This window comes from Sapajus apella, unplaced genomic scaffold, assembly GCF_009761245.1.
Source record: "Sapajus apella isolate SASKATOON/1434 unplaced genomic scaffold, GSC_monkey_1.0 scaffold8, whole genome shotgun sequence".
Lineage (NCBI taxonomy): Eukaryota > Metazoa > Chordata > Mammalia > Primates > Cebidae > Sapajus > Sapajus apella.
The window spans coordinates 29,709,555-29,730,509 of NW_022436948.1; the positions used below are offsets into that span (position 1 = coordinate 29,709,555).

Genomic DNA, 20,955 nt, shown 5'->3' on the forward strand with positions numbered 1-20,955 from the left:
AAGTTTACCATCACTGTCACCTATCAATGGCAAGACAGAACAATGGAAATATTATTTCCCAAAAATGTGTTTGCATTTTGATGGTAGTCAACTACTAATCTAGGCGCTTGATATAAGAGACACTATGTAAGTTCTACAATACCCATAACAGTAGTGTTATTTTCCTATTCTACATGGAGATAATCAGGCATACCTTGGAGATATTGCAGAGTAAGTTCCAGACCATGACAATAAGGCAAATACTGCAATAAAGTGAGACATACAAATTTGTTGATTTTATAATGCATAAAAAATTCATGTTTATATTACATTATAACCTGCTGAGTGTGCAATAGAAGTATGTCTAAAAATGCACATAATATAATTCCAAATATTTTATTGCTAAAATGCTAATGATCATATGATCCTTCAGCAAGTTGTGATTTCTCACTAGTAAAGGGTTTGTTCCCAATGTTGATGGCAGCTAGCTGATTAGGGCAGTGGTTGCTGAAGGTTAGTGTGGCTGTGGCAATTTCTTATAACAAGGCTGCAATGAAGTTTGCCACATTGGTTGACTTACGCTTTTGTGCAAGATTTTTTTTTCTTTTTTTGTAACATGTGATGCTGTTTGATAGCATTTTCCCCACAGTAGAACTTCTTTCAAACCCAAATTGTGCCACTACTTTATCAATTAGGTTTCTGTAATATTCTAAAGTATTTGTTGTCATTTTAGGAATGCTCACAGCATCATCACCAGAAGTAGATTCTGTCTCAAGGAACCACTTCCTTTGCTCATCCATAACAAACAACTACTAATGCATTAACATTGTATCATGAAACTGGGGCAACTCAGTCACAACTTCAGGGACCACTTCCAATTCTAGCTGTCTTGCTATTTCCACCCCATTTGTATTTACTTCCACTGAAGAGTTAAACCCCTTGAAATCATCTCTGAGAGTTGGATTCAACTTCTTCTAAGTTATTGTTTTGTTGATGTTTTATTATTATTATTGTTGATATTTTGAACTCTTATGAATCACAAATGTCCTTAGTGGCATCTACAGTGGTGAATCCTTTCTGGAAAATTTTCAGTTTACTTTACCCAGATTCATCAGAGGAGTCCTTATGGCAGCAATAACCTTACCGTATTTAGTTCTTAAATAATAAAACTTGAAAGTTGAAATGACTCCTTGATTCAGAGGCTACAGAATGGACGTTATGTTAACGAACATAAAAACAACACTAATATCCTTGTTCATCTCCATCAGAACTCTTTAATGTTCAGGTACATTGTCAATGTATAGCAATATTTTGAAAGGATTCTTTTTTCTGAGGAGTAGTTCTCAAGAGTTGGATAAAAATATCCAGTAGACCATACTGTTAACAGACATTCTGTCATTCAGACTTTGCTCCATTTATAGTACACAGACAGAGTAGACTTAGCATAATTCTTATGATTTTCAGAATGGTAAGTCAGCATTGGCTTCAACTTAAATATACCAGCTGCATTAGCCCCTACCAAGAGTGTCAGCCTGTCCTTTGAAGCTTTAAAGCCAGGCATAGACTCATTTTCTAGCCATAAACGTCCTAGACAGAATTTTCTTTCAGTATGTCTGTTTCATCTACACTGAAAATCTCTCGTTTAGCGTAGCCACCTTCATCTATTATCTTAGTCAGGGTTTCTGGATTGTGTGCTACAGCTTCTACATCAGCACTTGCTGCTTTGCCTTGAACTTTTCTTTTGGAGACGGCTTCTTTCTTTAAAAAAATTATTAACCAACTTCTTCTAGCTTCCAACTTTTCTTCTTTATTTCTCTCAGCCTGAAGAGAGTTGAAGAGAATTTGGGGCTTGAGGTGATTGGTTTAATTTTTTTTTTTTTTTTTTTTTGAGACAATATTGCTCTGTCGCCAGTCTGGACTGCAATGGTATGATCTCACCTCACTGAAACTTCCACCTCCCAGGTTCAAGCAATTCTCCTGCTTCAGCCTTCTGAGTATCTGGGATTATAGGCACATACTACCACACCCAACCAATTTTTGTATTTTTAGTAGAAACAGGGTTTCACCATATTGGTCAGGCTTGTCTCGATCTCCTGACCTCATGATCCTCCCGTCTCGGCCTCCCAAAGTACTGGGATTACAGGCATGAGACACTGCGCCTGGCCAGTTGGTTTGATTTTCTATCCAGGCTAATAAAACATTCTCCATATCAGCAATAAGGATGTTTTACAGTCTTTATCATCCATTTGTTCACTGTAGTAGCACTTTTAATTACCTTCAAGAACTTTTCTTTTGCATTCATAAGTTGGCTAACTGTTCGTTATAAGCGATCTAGCCTTTGGCCTCTCTCACTTTCAGCATGCCTTCTTCATTAATCATTTCCAGCTTTTGACTTAAAATGAGAGCTGTATGATGCTTTTCTTTTCACTTGAACATGTACAGGCCATTGTAGGGTTATTAATTGACCTGGTTTTAATATTGTTATGTCTCAGAGAATAGTGAGGCTTGAGGAGAAGAAGAGAGATGGAAGAACAGCTAGTTGCTGAAGAAGTCAGAACGCACATGATATTTATTAAGTTCATTCTCTTATATGTGCAGAATATATGGTGCCTCACAGACAATTACAATAGTGACATCAAAGATCACTGATCAGGTAACCATAACAAATATAATGACAGTGAAAAATCTGAAATGTTGTGAGAATTACTGGAATATGACACAGAAACCAAAAGTGAGCACATGTTGTTGGAAAAATGGTGTGGATAGAACTGCTCAATGAAGGTTGGCCACAAACCTTCAATTTGTAAAAAGCACAGTATCTACAAGTTGCAATAAAGTGCGATAGAACAAGGTATACTTGTCATTGATCCAGGTTACGTAAGAAAAAAGTGGAAGAGATTAGATTCGAGTCAAATCTCTCTGATGCCAAAACCCATGATCTTAATAATTTTAAACATTGCTTCTAATTTTATGTCTAGATAATATATATTTCATGTCTTATATAAAAATATATTGTTTAACATCATCTCACTAGTAATATATATCTGTACACACACATATATATATAGTTTATACCCAATGTGAGAAACACTTATATTCAGAAAGCTTTATTTAATTAAACAATGGTTGCTCAAATGAGCTACTGCTTTATTAAGCAAAAAACAAATCTTAATTTGTAATATGTATTAAGAAGTAGAATTATAACATTAAAATAAGCCATGACTGTTTTCCCAAAATAATGAAAAAAGGACCCCTTAAATCTACTATGCTTAAAAAGTAAAAACACCTGTTTTGTGCATCTTTATAGAGGAGATGAAATTTGGAAAGGTAAAACATTTAATTTAGGTTAGGAAAAGAAGCAAGTTAACTTATGTTTTGTTTTATAACATATTTTACTTTTAAAAAATCCTTGAATTGAGTTTTCTTTATATTTATTTTATACTATTTTTAAATGTATAGGTCATTTGCAAGTAGTTTCTGAATTTTTAGTGCAATCGAAATACTTAGTTCATTATTACCGGTGGTTTACCTGCCAACTAATTTAAATAGATGACTATAACATGCAAATTAAGCTTATAACCATATATTTTCAAATGCAAGCTGTATGGAGAGAGTATTTGAAATAAAAAAAATGCATAGATTGTATTTCCTTTGCAGTTTAAAAATGAATTGGAAAAATGAATTCGTAATCATGTTTAAAATGCATCTAATTATGTTTTCTAATGTCGCATGGCATAGAATTTTGATAGCTTGATTGGAAATGTATGTCTGAACTAGATTTCAGTGAAATTGTTTTCCTCTTTGTATTGGTGAAATACTAACTGCTATGTCTTTATATGACCACTTGATGGAACTCTTTCATTTTGCTTTCAGCAGCCTCCAAGCAGTAACAAACTTAACTTCCTGGCCAGGCATACAAGCATATATATATGCTTGAAGGAATTCATTATTTGGCATATTTAATATTCTATACAGTTTTATATTTTTCTTTGTAGAACCATAGAGAGTTAGTAAGTCAATCTGTAGCAAAAAATGACTACTTCTCAAATAAACTCTTGTTCTCATTTTCCTTCAAGAATTTTTTGCAGAAAATGAATTTTAAATAATTTTAAATATTTAAATATAGTCATATCCAAGATTTTATTGTTTTTTATAATCAAACTGAAACTCTATTCCTGGGATGTCTTCCAAATTAATAGTCAGAAGCACTCCCAAGTTCTGGGGAGGTAGCTGTTAGGTAGCTTTGGGAACTTCCTAACAATTATCCTTATTGGGGAAGATGGCTTGAGAAGGGGAGAGATTGATTTTGAAGTTAGTCTTTCAATAAAGTCATATAGAACAATTAGGAATAACTAGAAGAGAAGGGCAGGGTGAAAATCACCTTCTTTTCATTGAAAGCACTGACACTATAGATCATCAAAGAGCTGTGGATTAGACATCAGTAACCTATTTGAGATCTTTTATTTAAACTTTCAGAAGTTTTGCATATTTTAGGAATAATATAAGTCTCTCATGAGGCTCAAATACAATAAAACTCACTATAGTAATACATTTGTAAACTGTAAAAACGTCATGTAACTAATAGTTGTTGAAATGATCACATTGTTGTAAAGAAAGCCCACATTCAGCATGTCAGCATATCTCAAAGAAAAAGGCCATCTTCAGTAATTCTACCTTGTAAAGTGTTTTCCATGCTCTGTAATGTCTGGCTCCTAGTCACTAGAATCAAGGAAGTACGGCCTCTTTTTTGTTTACCATTTCTTCTAAGTGATCTCTGTCACTTCAGTGGCATCTACTCCTATGTTAATGATGGCCAAATCCCTTTCTCCAGTCCTGAATTTCTATGTGAACTCTATTACACATTTTCTCCCCAATATTCTGGTAACTTAAATTTCTATTTGTCTTAAACTAAATTCACTGTGTTTTTTCTGCAAAACTGTTGCACACACTTCGCTGACAAAGCTTTTGGTTTTTAAATTGATAACTATGGTCAATTTCTCTTTTGCTCCCCAGTACCTAGCCAACAGTAGTCAGTGACCAATTAGCTGTGGAATGAATGATGTATTTTGAAGCTCAAGCCATTGATTTGACCAATGGTGATAATTTCAAACATTAATTTGCTTTACTGTGACTCTATTAGAGATTAGTTTATACAATATTACTTTTCTACTGATGCTTGTTTTTATCTATTTTTGGTCTACACAGGTATTGAAAATATAAGGCACTGAATGTGCCTTCATTTTCAGAGTTAAAGAAAAACTTCCTTAGCTACACAAATGACAAAAATTTAAGGATAAGTTATAAAATACTATTAATGCTTTTTCTCTATATATACTTTTTCTTTTTGAATTACTGGAGTGAAGAAACTCACTTAAGAGAAATGTCCTTCAACAGGAAAAGCTGTAAGGAAAAAGTGTATACTATTTTCCAAGAAAAACTCTAAGATAAAATACATTCATTGTACAAAAAATTATGAATTATTTCCATAGACTCACAATATGCTAGGTACTATTGAATGTGCTGGAGACAAAGTAATAAACAGAAATACACGTTCTTATATTCTTTGAACTTGTGTAGGAGACCCAATATAAACAAATGTGTTACTTATATTTCATTTAACTTATTTTATTTTAGGTTGCAACAGAACTAAAAAAAAATGTGAAGTAGGAAAAATGATGAAGTAACAGAGGCTGCTGTTTTTCTACTGGGTTGTCAGAGAAGATCTTTCTAAGGGGAGACTTTATGTGGATCTCTGAGTGAAAAGAAGGGGCAAGTCATCTGGGGAAGACCTTTTGGATTGCCTCGGGAGGTCTCAAGGACCTTCCAGGGCTCTCCTTAAACGCTCTTCAGGGATCACTGACATGAGAATGATGACAGAGATAGCTGAGGACTGAGCTGGGACAATCCAACATTTGTAGTACTGATGCAAAGAAAGCCACCAAAAGTGATTTAGGTCATTTCTATAGTTCAAAGAAAATATTTTTACTACTTCCAATTTTTCATTTGGTTAGCATATTTTTCCTTCTTCACGCCACATTTACCCTTTTGTTGACTGTAAAGAAATCCATACACTTATGCACTATATTCTGTAATAGCATAAGCTGTTTTCAATGATGGGAGCATCAATTTATAGGTAAGTGTAGCTCAGTTAAAGCATGTAGGTTCAGGTACTAAAATCAATACAAAGAGCATATTCTTGTACCTCCCAAACCCCTCCTCACCCTCCATTTTACATAGGCTTAAAATATCTGGTGGACAGGATCTTGTTGCTTGTTTTGGGTTCCTTGACATCACAATACTTGTCGTAGAGTAGGCATGCAATGCTTTTAAGATGAATGAATAAGTCAATCTGAAGTGGGGGGAAGTGAGGAAAAGGGGGCTTATGATCCCTTTTCCCAAAGAGCAACCAATGATGAGCCACTGTTGGTGGCTACCCAAAGCTATTCCTGAGATCCCAGTTCTAATATCATAAGTAATCAAGTACATGAAAATAATAAAAAATGAAATCCATCCTTATCTGAAAACAGTGTCTTGCTTCTGGAGATAAAACTAATGATTTTCTCAGAAAATTTATAAGCAATGTTTGGAGGAAAAGCTAAAGAGATTTAACTAATATTCCATTAGGACAGGATTGCCTGGTAACTTATAGGACACCCATTTAAATTTGAACTTCATATAAGTTACAAAGTATTGAAGATGTTCTTATACTAAAAAGTTGTTTGTTATTTATGTGACATTGAAATGTAAGTAGAAATCCTATATTTTTATTTACTAAACCTGACAGTCCTATGTTAGGAATATTTTAGACAGATGAGGGTAAGATACACTTTCTGGAAACATCAAGCAACCTACTTTTGTGAGTCCATCAATCAAAGCCAAGGAGCCAATAAGATAGATTAGTATGGCTAAATGTCTTAGTCTGTTGGTAAAAGGTGTGGGTATAGTATTTTTGAAGATGAAAGAAAGAAAGAAAAGGAAGGAAGGAAGGAAGGAAGGAAGAAAGGAAAGAAGGTAGGTTGGTTGCAGATGGATGAAATGTTCTGTTCTTAGCTATGATTTTATTAAAAATATACTGAGATGGGAAAATCAATCCTTTCTTAGATGTGAAGAAATCCAAGCATAAGCAAATAAACCATGTGAAAGAAATAAAATACAGGCTTTAGAATTAAATTATATTCAAATATATGCTGATAAAGCAAATATGACAGACAATAATAATACATGAAGCTAAACTAGGCCCTCTTCCATGAAAAATGGTAGGCTCAAATTATCTATAGTGGGCCTAAGCTACTCACAATGTTAAAAAATGAAGATACTAATAAGGGTTATATAACCTTTTTAGTAGCTGTATATGCAAGAAAACTTATTGGGCTTCTTAAGTGAGGTAAAAAGTAACAGAAATATTCCCAACCATGTGACAAAGACATTAAAAAAAATCACAATTGACTGAACTCCAGGCGCATAAGAAACTTGTTATATTCTAAAGGAAGTTGCTGATGAATAAGGAAATCTGTTAAACAGGCATTGAAAATCTCCAAAGAACTAGGGCATGCATTAAAGAAATCTTCAGGAAAATGCAATATAGTAAAATGTAGACAAAAATGTGTAACTATGGTGTGGCACAGAATTCCAGCGGTGTGAGTTTCAGAATCAAGAGTAGAACTAAGAAGGAAGAAAAAGAGAAGGAAGAGGAGGAGGAAGAGGAAGACCTTTCTACCAAAGTTCATTACCTGTCAGAACCATGAACTCTCTAATATAAGCTGCTGACTAGCGTGAAATTTGCATTTCAAAATGCCATGATTATTAAAACTTTATACATTAAAAAAAAAGCCTAGGTTATTTGAATTTGTTCCCTAACTCTGGCTGTGTGCTTGAAATTAAAGACCTATCACTGGCGTTCCATCTCTGCTGTGATCCTATTTTGGGGGCTACTTCCTGGCAATGAGGCTAAAAGCTTATTTCCCAAATTGTCTAAAGACCATTTTTCTTCTTATGCAGACATCAGTTTAGCCATCCAACTTGTGTCTAGAGCTCTGGAACAAGAAGCAACTGAACAAAAAAGAGAATCTACTATTCTTATGACAGTTTAGATAAAAAATGGGGGAAGGGGATATTCTTAAGAGGAAAATAATTCTAACTAGGACCTAATATATTTAGTTTTGTTTGCTAAAAACAAATTGCCGATAGTTTCAAGCCAGAAATGAATTAAAATAAAAATGGAAGTTAACATGAAAAATTAACAAGACTTTATCATTTCCATTTGTTTTTGTTAACTGGGTTTAATATGTGTTCAGAAAAACCACGGCATTATATTAATGTCTCCTAAATATTTGAAAATCTATACTTTAGCATTTCTTACATTTCTAATGTAAAAACTATTTAAACACTATGGCATGCTAGTTTAAAAATTACATACTGAGTGGTCCAAACAGACCATAATGTTTTCAAAAAGCAATATTTATATCACACACATTGAAGTTAGTTTCAATTGGATATTATATGACACTGCTTGTTTCACGAAGATAGTGTTTTCTTTTAATATTGCAATGTGTGATATACTGTAAAACTTTTATGTTGAAGCTTTAAAAAGACAGAAATAAGAGAAACCCAAACACATTGTGACTGGCTTTAAAAGTCAGAATAAATAGTACTTCCAAAACATCATAAAATGGATATAACAGCCAAAAAAAAAAAAAAAAGGAGAGAAATTTTATTGTTTTTTCTTTGTTTCCTCAAGAAAAAAATGACACTTTTATCATGGTTGGGACACAACTTCTAAAGAAAAGGAAATTCAGAGCTTTCTATGTGTTTTCTGTATCTTTCTTTAGACAATATTACCACGTGCTCTGGCCTAATGCAGCTGTGACATACGCACATCCCTGAGCGGGATATGCTGTGCTATTGCTTTTGCTTCTTGATGTGAATATTGAAAGACATAGGGTCACCTTCAGCTCTTTGGACATTGGCCTTCTATGTACCCTGCTGCTATGGTATGTAGGACCTGCTGCTATGGTGTTCCCTCTGAGTCCCACACGCTGTGCTATTTTTGTATGAATTGAGCCAGATAGTTTCTACATGGCAGCATGATCTGCCACTGGAATTTTTCACTGAAAATTTAGCAAGTATTTTAGCACTCATTGTTATTCATATGTTGCTGAGTAATAAACCACCCCAAAGCTGAATGACTTGAAATCACAGCCATTTTGTTGGGTTTGACGCCATGAGATAGCAATATGGGCGGGATGAAGAAGAGAGATCTGTGAATGACATGGTTTTAGCTGGGACAGCTCAGCTGGAGCTGGTGGAACCCACTGGCCTCCTTCACACGTGGGCTGTGGGTGCTTCTTGTTGCTGGAATGCCATGGGTGTCTTCCATGCAGATTGCGTTTTTACTTATGGCCTGTCACCCTCCTGTCTCTCTGTGTGGTCACCCTCTTTAATGGGAGATCCTGGAATTCTTTATGTAGAGCTGAGTTTTGAAAGGGAAAGTAGAAACTAAATATGAGCTCAAAAGTCCTAGAACATAACTTCTGTGACATTTCATTGATCAAAGCAAGCCACATGGGCAGCCCAGATCCAGGAGTTAAGGACATAGACTTCACCTCTTGACAGGAGAGGTGGCAAACACTTTGGAAAAGAGGCATAGGCGTGATCACTGGTGGGCAGTTTTTATCCCTCTAACACACTGCTTTTAAGAGTGATTTGCAGTGGTCTTTGAAAAGAACAGCTGTGCCCAATATCATTTTGTTTTGAATAAGGCAGGAGCATGGATTTCAAGTTTTTTTTCTAAATTATTTCCTGAAGGAAAAATAAAATATCTGCTTGTCTGTGGTTATAATGATAAATCAGTTTTAAAAGTTTAAAATTTTGATATAACCTCCTTTTCCTCAAATAGCTTAGCTGACTAATTAAGGACTAAATGCATCTGTTTCTATTCTATTTTTCTCCACTTTGAAATAAGCAAGTCACCTGTACTGATTTCTATGATAAAATGTGGAGACTAGGTTATGTATCCTTGAAGATAAGCACACTCAGAACTGAAAGAACGAAGTTGAAAGTGTGTTGTTTCAGTAGGGAACAATGGTAAATAATTAATACCTGGCCTGTGTGTCGGAACATTTTTTGTTGGGGTAGGAAAGTACTTATTTTGCAGTTAAATTATACAATTCTACTTTCTAATGCTTCTGCTGCAGTAACTTCTGTTTATCACCTTGCATCAATGTTTATTTTTTGTGATGTGCCATTGTCCTGCTTTAAGTTCTTCAAATTTCTTCCAGTGGCCTGTAGAAAAGAGTGAAAATTCCTTAGTGTGACATTTATAACCCTTGCCTTCTTCCAGCTATCATTCATCATGCCCCATCTCATGGCCTATGCTCCAGCCAATCAAACTGCCTGTAATTTTCTCAGATTGCAGTCTAGGTCAGACCTGCAAGACTGCTAGTTCAGGGCTTTCTGTTGCATCTTTCTTTGGTCCCCTGACTTCTTCTACTCTCCCATCTCCCAGAAAACTTGCTCCAAGAAGAGTGTATCTCTCTTTAATCTTAGTTCAATTCCGAGTCTTCTTTAGAATTGCCTCACCTTATGCAGAAATAACTGTTTAATGCCATGTGTGCTGGTTTCTAGACCTCCATACATTTTGTCTTTGAAGCTATAGTATACTCCTGCATTTAAGTACTTATCTTTTTCTATGGCTAGACTACATGCAATTATCTTTTTTTTTTTAATCCTCTCTTCCTAGAACAATGTCTGGCACAGGTTTGGTATTTAAGAAATAAACCGTCCCAAATTAATAAACATATGTCAAAATCCCTTTTGATATTGAGTCTTCCTAGACTATTCTAGGAAGTATTCTAGACATGTTCTAAGACAGATGCATAAGTATTATATCAGCATGGATTATCCCAGTATGATTCAGAACAGATTACTCATGTATGATTCTCTGTTTTTTTTTAAATTGAGGCTGGAAGCATGATTAGAGGCTGAATGTGATCAGTCTGAAGATGTACTGGGTTAGATTTTTCTCCTCTATCCCGTAAACTAATCAGCAAACTGTTTAAGAATCACCAGAAACTCCATTTTTTCTTTCAGAAGTCTATTAAGATGTAATGTTTGATATGCTTGCTTTCCAAGGCATACATTGGTTGAGTTCAGTTAAATACAGGAATGTTGAATCCACAAGCCATATTGCACTATGTTTTGCAGAAATGTACCTTGATATGTCACATATACACATTTGGAGGCCTGCATTCATTATCGATTGAAAACAATCTCATCAAAAAGTGACAGTCTTGATTGATATTTTCATTTGATCTTACCGGTTATTTCTAAGGCCCATGGTGTTGGCACATTTATAAATCCTGTGTCTCCTTAACCTGCTAAAATAGACTTAGCTCCACCTTTTCATGGAAAAACACAAAGCCCTCAAATCATTGTATTGTCCTAACAGCTTTCAAAGAATTACTTTCTTCGAAGTTATTTTCCTCTTCCTTTTACTTAATTTCTAAACCTAGAGTCAGGATAGTTGATTCTGGTGCTGAAAAAAATTAGTTGTTAACCATTTTTTATAAACTACTACACATTTCTTTGGTGTTGTTATAGTAGAATATTACACATTTGGAAGTCAAAGAGAATTGGTTCCCTTTTTTCTATTTTTATTTATTTTTTTTGAGACAGAGTCTCACTCTGTCCCCCAGGCTGGAGTACAGCGGTGTGATCTCAGCTCACTGCAATCTCTGCCTCCCAGCTTTAAGCAATTCTCCTGCCTCAGCCTCCCAAGTAGCTGGGATCATGGGTGATTTTTGCATTTTTACTAGAGATGGGGTTTCACCATATTGGCCAGGCTGGTCTTGAACTCCTCATGATCCACCTGCCTTGGCCTCCAAAGGTACTGGAATTAGCATGTACATTTTCAAATCACTACATATGCATTCTTCAATCACACTGCTTTACTCAGCATACACATACATAAAATGTTTTCTGTGTATCAAGTCTTGTTCTAGTCACTGGGCACAGACTAAACAACAAACAAACAAACAAACAAAAACAGGACAATCTATTCCCCTGCCCCCCTTGAAACTTGCAGTCAAGCAGGAGAAAAATATATTAAACAAAAGAATAAAATAAATGATTTCATCATTTGAATAAATACAAAGATAGAATGAGATTATGGAACAAAATCCCTGAACTGCCCTGATGAATGAAGACTTTTTAAAGAAATGCCATTTAAGCTGATACTTTAAATAAAGATTAGCCAAATGACAGGGGTCAAGGAGGAAATATGAAAAAGTAAAATTAACCTAGAGATAAATCTTGGGAAGAAAGGTAGATCAGAACGTGCAGAGCTTTGAGTCACTTTAAGTATGTTCTTACCTTACCTGAAGGGCAGTGGGAAGATACCGAAAGTTTTCAGCAGAAGGGTAACATGACCTCAACTGAATTTTGAAATAAATCATTCTAGTTTCTATGTGTGGAGCAAGAGAAAAGGAAGACTGTTTGGAAAAGAACAGGAGATGGGGGGAGATCATGAGTAGAATTCTACCTGGAGATTTTGCAAATATATGTCTAGGGCTAGAAGAAATATCTGGTGCAGATACAAATTCGGGGCACTTTAGCCTATCATTATTAAAGGAAGGAATGGGAGTAGATGAGATAGCCTTAAGAGTATATTGCAAGAAGAGTGAGGAAAAGAAAACATGAGGAACTTCAACATTTAAAATTAGGTAGAAAAGTAGGATCTGATAATGAACAATCTAGAAGCAAGAATTACAGAAGTGTAAGGAACGTCCTCAGATTGGAATTACATTGTATGATGGGTGCTGTGATTACAGCCCTCTTTAAGGATGGCCTCAACTGTCTGCAAACAATGACTTATCAATACAGGGATAGAAAGGCATAGTCTGCCCGTTCCGACTAGAACTTGGCCCTTATACAACTCTGAAGTGTTATTTTGACACCAGTGTCTATGTGGGCTGAAGCTGTATCCACCCCACTTTCTCTCCTTGTCCTACCTTGCTTCCCTCTTCTTTCCTAGGTATTGATCCCAAGGGAATTTTATAAAAGATGTCCTTCTTGTTAGTATCCATCTGGTATTCTGCTTCCCTGGAAACCCAACTGTTAGCACATGGAAAACTGTGTGTGTATGCGTGTGTGTGTGTTTAAAGAAAACCTAGTGTGCTAGATTATGTCTAGTAATCTTACACAGTTAAGAAATAATGCCTGGAATAGGAGCAAAGTAGTGATTAGCTCTTTTGCTCCAGTAATAAATGCAGCGAATTTGGTCAAGTCATGCAAGGAGCAGTGGGATTGGACTGTGTAGAAGAATACGAGATGCAGACTTAGGATCGGGAATATTGACAATCTTACTGAAGAGTTTAGAAGGAAACACAAAATCAGGAAAATGGTAGTGCATGTAAAATTGGTTTTATGTAGAAGACATTGCAGAATTGACTTTGAAATGATCCTCAATGGGCGGGAGAAGTGGTCATAGTAGAGATTGGCGTTAGGTTGGCTAGAGAAGGATGCGGCCCAGTTCCCTGCCTTGGCTTTTATTTGTCTCAGAGAAGAAAGAGGCAAACAGTAAGGGTAGAAGAGGGAAATACAGAATTGTGTTTATGGTAAAACATTGACATAGTCATTTTTAAGGGTGATGGGTTGGACTGAGAAAATAAACACGGTCTCTTTTTTTAGGCAGCACACGAGTTCAGTTGAGACTAGCGACAATGAGTATATATGGGCACAAATGTAGGCAATGGCATATTCTACTTGTTTTCTTGTTTAATATAAATGGCCATGCATTTTGGGTTGGTTGGTAAATAATTCTTGTGATTAAAACTTCAAAACATCTGTTTTTTTTTTTTTTTTCTACTCTCTTAAGAAAAAACCCTTTAAAGAAACTTTGAATTACCTTGCTTTTGAAAAGAACACATGAATAAGCTTACATAAACATTTTCTCTGTTGGGGAATACTTCCTAATGAATCTCATCCTTATTTTGTCTATAGGCTAAAAGGAAAGATCATTATTTGGTTAATAAGTGAAAAATAGTTCTTTGTGAATCTGTAATAATAAGCATATATACTTGTCAGCCTAAACTTACCCTGTTGAGCTCTATAATTAGAATATGACTGATGAAGAGAAGAAATATTTGTATATAATGTAATGAAAGGCTTTGTAAAGTTTATTTGCCTAGGGTTTGTAGGTAGATGGATGGCTCAAATTAATCAGTATTATCTGCAAAACTGATTGCATTCCACCTTGGAGAATAAACTACACGACATCCTGTGGTTCCTTTGAATTCTGTACGTTACACAAAAGGGGACATATTATTTCTTTGTTAAATAATATCTGACTTGTAATTAAAAATGAATGTAGGTTTTTGATGACATTTTTGTCTTTTTTGTTTGTGCAGAGAAAACTTCTGAGGCTTATTTTTAACATTTGTTATTCAATTTATAGATGTATAAGCCTAGTTCTTTTTTAGGTTTCTTTCATTACTAGGATTATTTTATTTTTAAAATGGAAAGTTTTAGCAATTATTTTAAGAGCTTATGATTTTTTTTAATCTTGCTTACAAATGTAAAACATTTTCAAATATTTTAAAATCTACAACTTTAACCTTTTCAACTTATTTTTTGAATGTTTTGAATTTAAGACAGTAAATTTTTTTCTGGGTATCTAAATAAATTTTATAAATCTAATTAATGAAAGTAGTGAAGCTAAAATGCATCTAGTTGTTCCAAAACAATATATAAGTGCTAAAATATCAATTTAAAATACCATGCCTAATTCAAGCAAATAATAACATATTTTAAGTTTGAAATTATGAAACCATCATTCTTATTCACTAGGAATTCCACATTTAATATATTTTATTTCACCTAAGTTCTTTAGTGTCTGCGTCTATAAACAAAATTTCCCTGATAATTTTATTTTTGTAAGAAGAATCAATATGGTGAATCCAAAAGCTTTACCAAATGTTTCAATACTGTTTATATTAGTAAGAAATTTAAGCTCAAATATCTGTTTCAAGTACTCAATTGCATATTTGATATTGTACCTTTAAAACTCACTCTTTGCTGGCTGCAGGGGCTCATGCCTATAATCCCAACACTTTGGGAGGCTGAGGCAGGTGGATCACCTGAGGTCAGGAGTTCAAAACCAGCCTGTCCAACATGGAGAAACCTTGTCTCTACTAAAAAAACAAAAATTAGCTGGGCCTGGTGGAGTGCACATATAATTCCAGTTACTCAGGAGGTTGAGGCAGGAGAATTGCTTGAACCTGGAGCAGGAGGTTGCAGTGAGCTGAGATCCCACCACTGCACTCCAGCCTGGGAGACAAAGTGAGACTCCATCTCAAAAAACAAAACAAAACAAAACAAAAACAAAGCTTACTCTTATGGGCTAAGTTCTCTTAAATATTACAGGTATATAGATTTCCAATTACAGATTAGTTCTTTGCCAATGCCAAACAGTCTTTACTAGGATTTCGAATGTTTTTAATATTTATTTGCTAATCTTCCTGAGGCTAAGGAGATGTGTAAACTAAGGACATGTGTACCCTAAGGAGATGTGTACACTAAGGCAATGTGTACACTAAGGAGATGTGTAAACTAAGGCGATGTGTACACTAAGGAGATGTGTACACTAAGGAGATGTGTACACTAAGGAGATGTGTACACTAAGGCGATGTGTACACTAAGGAGATGTGTACACTAAGGAGATGTGTACACTAAGGAGATGTGTACACATTATGAAAGCAATGACTATCTGGTAACAAGGCTCTCAAGGTACCAAATGCTTAATTCTAACTCTTAACTGCTGAGGAAGATAATGTCATCCTACAGGACTATGATTTATTATGACCAGAAATTTTTGCCAGGAGATTAATTGATCTTTTTAGATTGTATTTTTTCTGAGCTACTAATAAAAACCTATGTAGAGCTTTTATGTCAGAGACCCCAGACCTCAAGGAGGAAGTTACACAACTCATTCCCTGGATTTACTTGGAACAGATTTCCTAATTCTCCTGTCTAATCACAGAACTCTGCCCTCCCACCTACATTGGTCATTTGTCTGTATGTCGAACGCATTATTTTAGCTCTTAAGAAATATATAGGCCAGCCTGTAATCCCAGCACTTTGGGAGGCTGAGGCAGGCGGATCATGAGATCAAAAGATCGAGACCATACTGGCAAACATAGTGAAACTCCGTCTCTACTAAAATATAAAAATTAGCTGGGTGTGGTGGCACGTGTCTGTAATCTCAGCTACTCGAGAGGCTGAGGCCAGAGAGTTGCTTGCACCCAGGAGGCGAAGGTTGTGGTGAGCTGAGATGGCACCACTGTACTCCAGCCTGGTGACAGAGCAAGACTGTGTCAAAAAAAAAAAAAGAAAAGAAAAGAAAAGAAAAGAAATGTATAGGCCAGGCTCACCCCTGTAATTCCAGCACTTTGGGAGGTTGAGGCGGGCAGATCACAAGGTCAGGGGTTTGAGATCAGTCTGGCCAACATAGTGAAAACCCGTCTCTATTGAAAATACAAAAAATTAGCTGGGTGTGGTGGTGTGCGCCAGTAATCTCAGCTACTCAGAAGGCTGAGGCAGGAGAATCGTGTGAAAACCCAAGAGGTGGAGTTGCAGTGAGCTGAGATCGTGCCATTGCACTCCAGCCCAGGTGACAGTGTGAGACTCCGTCTCAAAAAAAAAAAGCAAAATAATAATAATAATAATAAGAAACATATGTATTTTCCAACTGAATCCTAAAACCTCATTGGAATACCAATAAATGCTGTTTCCATCTAACTTTAAAGAACTTCAAACTTAATAGAATTTTCTATTTGTTCATGTTCTTAATACCACAAAATACTTACAGGTATTAATATCATATGTACTGGCATTTGAATATCCCTTATAGCTTTATCTGACTTGGGTTTAAAAATTATACGCTCATTCTATTGGAATTTATTTAATTATTGCTTATGACATTTTATGTTGATTAATCCCTACATTTGTGACATCTGGAAGTAGACTGCCGTAATTTTGTCTGTAATGACACAAACACATTGCCATTCATTGACATATGAAAGCACTTCAAGTTTAAAAGATATTCAGGTAATCCTGTTTCTCTTGATCATCAGAAATCTCAGAGCTGACAGCACCAGGTGTGTGTGTTTGTGTGTGTGAGATAGACAGACAGAGAGAGATTAAAACAAAACAAAACAAAACAAAACAAAAAAACCAAACACCCCAGAGCATAGTAAAGTGGCAGAAACAAATTAAAGATTGATTACATTTCATTGAAACTTTAAATATGGTCATTTTGCATCTTAGAGAACTTTGGGTAACTTATTCTAGGAATATCATATTGCAGAAAGGATGGAATACCTGATTAGTATAGTAACGTGATTTTGAAGAAATGAAATAAGTATTTGATTTTAATGCATGATATTCAGGTGTATATAAGAAGTTTGCTAATAGTTGTCTTTTTGAAACAGTAACAGATGTTTCCAGGTGTGCATAGGTATGCGAGAATATCAGAGATTAAAATAGAAACTGAATCGAAAAGCTGTGCTACCATTGAAAATTTATTTTTTTAAAGACTGTGCCACTTAGGAAGCATTTTAATGCTACAATTTATATATGTGGTGACTCACATATGTTTAAGTGATTTTTATTTGACTTTCACAAAATTTAGATTTGCTGCAATCTTATTTTTACCCTTAATAGTTTCTGAGTCTTGGAAATGAAAGGGAGAGGATATCCAAATATCTGAAATGGGGTTCTTTGACTTCTAAGAAATAATTAAAATCTTACATACAAAGGTATTTAAAACATACACATAATTCCACCTTTGGCCTAGCAGATTATAGTGCTGTGAATATTTGTCCATTAATGAACATCCCTTACGTGTAAGCAAATTATTCCATTCTGCTTTTGGTTCTCTGCTCTTTTCACCTACTGTCCCCTGGAGTACTCTCTCCCTTTTCATTTGGTAAGGGTCTTGTTGGGCCTAAAGCTTTCCTTGGGCCTCACTGTTTGCTGCTTTGTTCCTTTGCCAGTTCTGGGCCTTTTTGCTGAATCCACAGCAGATTGAAAAAGGGAGAAAGCATAACCCCAAATCTACTGACCTATGAGTAACAAGGTAATAGAATTTCCTTAGTCCTGCTGAGGTCTGATCTCCTGCTCTCTAAAGACCATGGCTGGGGAAAACCTAACATTCATTCCAGCTCGCCTGGATTTTTCAATCTTTGATGATGGACAGATTTGCAGCTCTTATACCCTAAATTCTTCATGGCAAAAATAAAAAACAAAAACAAAAAGCAAAACAGTGCCACCACTTTATGATCAATCACAGTTTCTATTTAACCCTTCAAGAAGCACTTACGGGGCTAGGCGTGGTGCCGCACACCTATAACCCTAGTACCCTGGGAAGCTGAGGCAGGAGGATAACCTGAGGTTGGGAGTTCAAGACTAGCCTGATCAACATGGAGAAACCTTGTCTCTACTAAAAATACAAAATAAACTGGTCATGGTGGTGCATGCCTGTAATCCCAGCTCCTCATGAGACTGAGGCAGGACAATCCCTTGAACCCAGGAAGTGGAGGTTGAGGTGAGCCGAGATTGTGTCATTGCACTCAAGCCTGGGCAAGAAAGCGAAACTCCATCTCAAAAAAAAAAAAAAAAAATGAAGCACCCACTTAATCAACAATTATATTGTATCATGCTAAGCATGGCATTAACTATCAGGGAGCAAATGGCCTCTGGCCTTTTGTAATCCACATTTGCCCCGCTGTGGTTCCCTCCACCCCATGCATGTTTGTGTCTTTTCTATCTCCTTCCCTATTGGTTTTGTAAAGTTACATCATGCTGTTGCTGTTAAGAGGTAGTGTTTTTACACCACAATGTCCCATAAACAAATACTTTTAATACCCTTTTATTGGTGCTAATTTGTAAGTGACCATTTCATATGCCGCAGTAAGTATCTGTAAAGTTGGAAGAAAAAGAAAAGACAGTTATGTTGTTCTCATGCTGGGTAAGAAAGGGCAGCATTAAACTCCTCTGTCACCTCTCTTCTGCATTTCTGCCTTGACAAGGGTATATACAGAATATAGCAGCAGGGAAGATGTGGGGTCTGAGGACAAGGACCGAAGAGTATAGCTTTCTTCCCTCAAACATCTGTGTTCTTCATCAGCTTGTCCCACTTCACCCTTTCCAAAGTAGGGCAGGTTTTTAAATAGAAGAGAAGCAGTGTGAATAAAGAGTGTATCAGAACTCTCCATAATTCATATAACCTCCAGATTGGTCAGAAAATACAGGGTGACATTCACTACTTCTTTTCTTAGTATTGCAAAGATTTCTGTGAGAGTGTGGAGCTCAGTCAAAGTTTTTAGGGTAAAATAAACCACAGTCCTAGGGATTCATTCATTCATTCATTCGGCACATAATTTTTGTTTCTACTATGCCCCATGGTCCTAGGCTCTGGGGATTAAAATGTGATCAAGAAAGGTAGTGCTTTAGACTCATGGAGCTTAAAGCATACTTCAGGGAACAGACAACACTCACATAGGAATGTGCATAAATAATATACTTTGGGATACGTTTCATAACTAAAATACACAGAGGGCTGACATAATAGTTGCATGTTGTGTGAGAGAGATTCGTGTTAGGTGAGGTGTCTAGGTTAGCTGTCCCTGGGAGATTGCATTTCAACTGGGATCTAAAAGATTGCAATGAGGTCAGAGAGTGTCCTCGGCAGAGATATATAGAATGTGCAAAGGCCTTTAAGTTGAAAAATTCCTAGGCGGTTTGAAAAACTGATAGAGGCCAAGTTGCAGGTGGAATTGATGTGAGAGCAAGTCAAGCTATTTCCGTTTTATTACAAACCACACATTGGATCTTTAAATGTTCTAGAATTTTGATTTTTTTTTATTACCTGGGTGAGAATATAATTTTTTTTTCATCAAGTCTTATTTCTACACTTCCACATTTTGCTTTCATCTGAGAAAGCTGACTATATAGTGCCCCCGTGTGGCATAGTGCTGTATTACATGATTCATACCCCTGTGCAGTCTTTGAGGCATGTTAGCAAAATTCTTGTATACGTTTTTCAGTTAATCTAAGTCACCTCTAGCTGTTCTCAGACTCAAATACAGAATTTTATTTATTTTTATTGTTATTGTTGTTGTGTTTTACTACTTTCTCACATTCCACTGTAGAATGGACATGCCCTAGGAGCACAGTCTCCAGTAGCCTCAGGGGCCAGGCAGATTGAGAACAAAAATGAGTGAAGCCAGATCAAATCTGATACAATAAAAGACTCTAGGAAATTTGGAGACACAAGTTATAGAGAAAGACTTTCAATTTCATGTATTTACTTTATAAACATGTAATGCCAAAATAAATAGCCCTAAGGACCATTATATTTTTCAGTCTCTGTCCCTACATTTCTACTTTTAGCAAATGTACATGGTTAATTTTTCAGTCAACACCACAAATGCTTTATATCCTTTTGTACATTTCAACTGTTTTATAACTGATTATTTGGTGCATCAATTTTCTGTTTCCGTTTCCGAGTTCAACATTTTGCCACAGGCTTATTTTGGAAAATATTTCAGGAATCTTTGTTGCTCAAAACCAAACACTCTGTAGATGGTCCTCGTTTCTTTCCTCCTGTGCCTTCCTCTGTCTTCCTTCTTCTTTCCTAAGGCTTGAGCCATTTTTCGCTAGGTTTTTGTTTTGTTTTGACAAATTACTGCCAGTATGCGTTATGGAATGCAGCTGCAGAACTTTACCTCCTGCTTTCCTTTACACTAAAGTAGTCCCAGGATTGTTTTCTGAGGAACTCTTCACTTTGACTACCAGCATTGCCTGTATACCTTTCACGTCGGAAATTGAGTGGTCTGGGCAGGCCCATATTTATCCAGTTCCTGTTTTTCATATGAGGATGCTTGTGCTACATACAATTTTGTTGAGTTTTGGAGTGTA

The 20,955-nt window shown here is 35.8% G+C and overlaps 1 long non-coding RNA gene across 1 annotated transcript; it reads right to left on the reverse strand.

Moving 5' to 3' along the window:
- Positions 1–2,071: 2,071 nt before the first annotated feature.
- On the reverse strand, positions 2,072–20,573 carry LOC116550595. The gene is made up of 3 exons (XR_004268502.1): positions 20,561–20,573; positions 10,836–10,840; positions 2,072–2,292 (listed from the first exon to the last, which is right to left on the reverse strand). It is a non-coding gene; the product is annotated as an uncharacterized LOC116550595 (long non-coding RNA).
- Between the last annotated feature and the right edge of the window lie 382 nt (positions 20,574–20,955).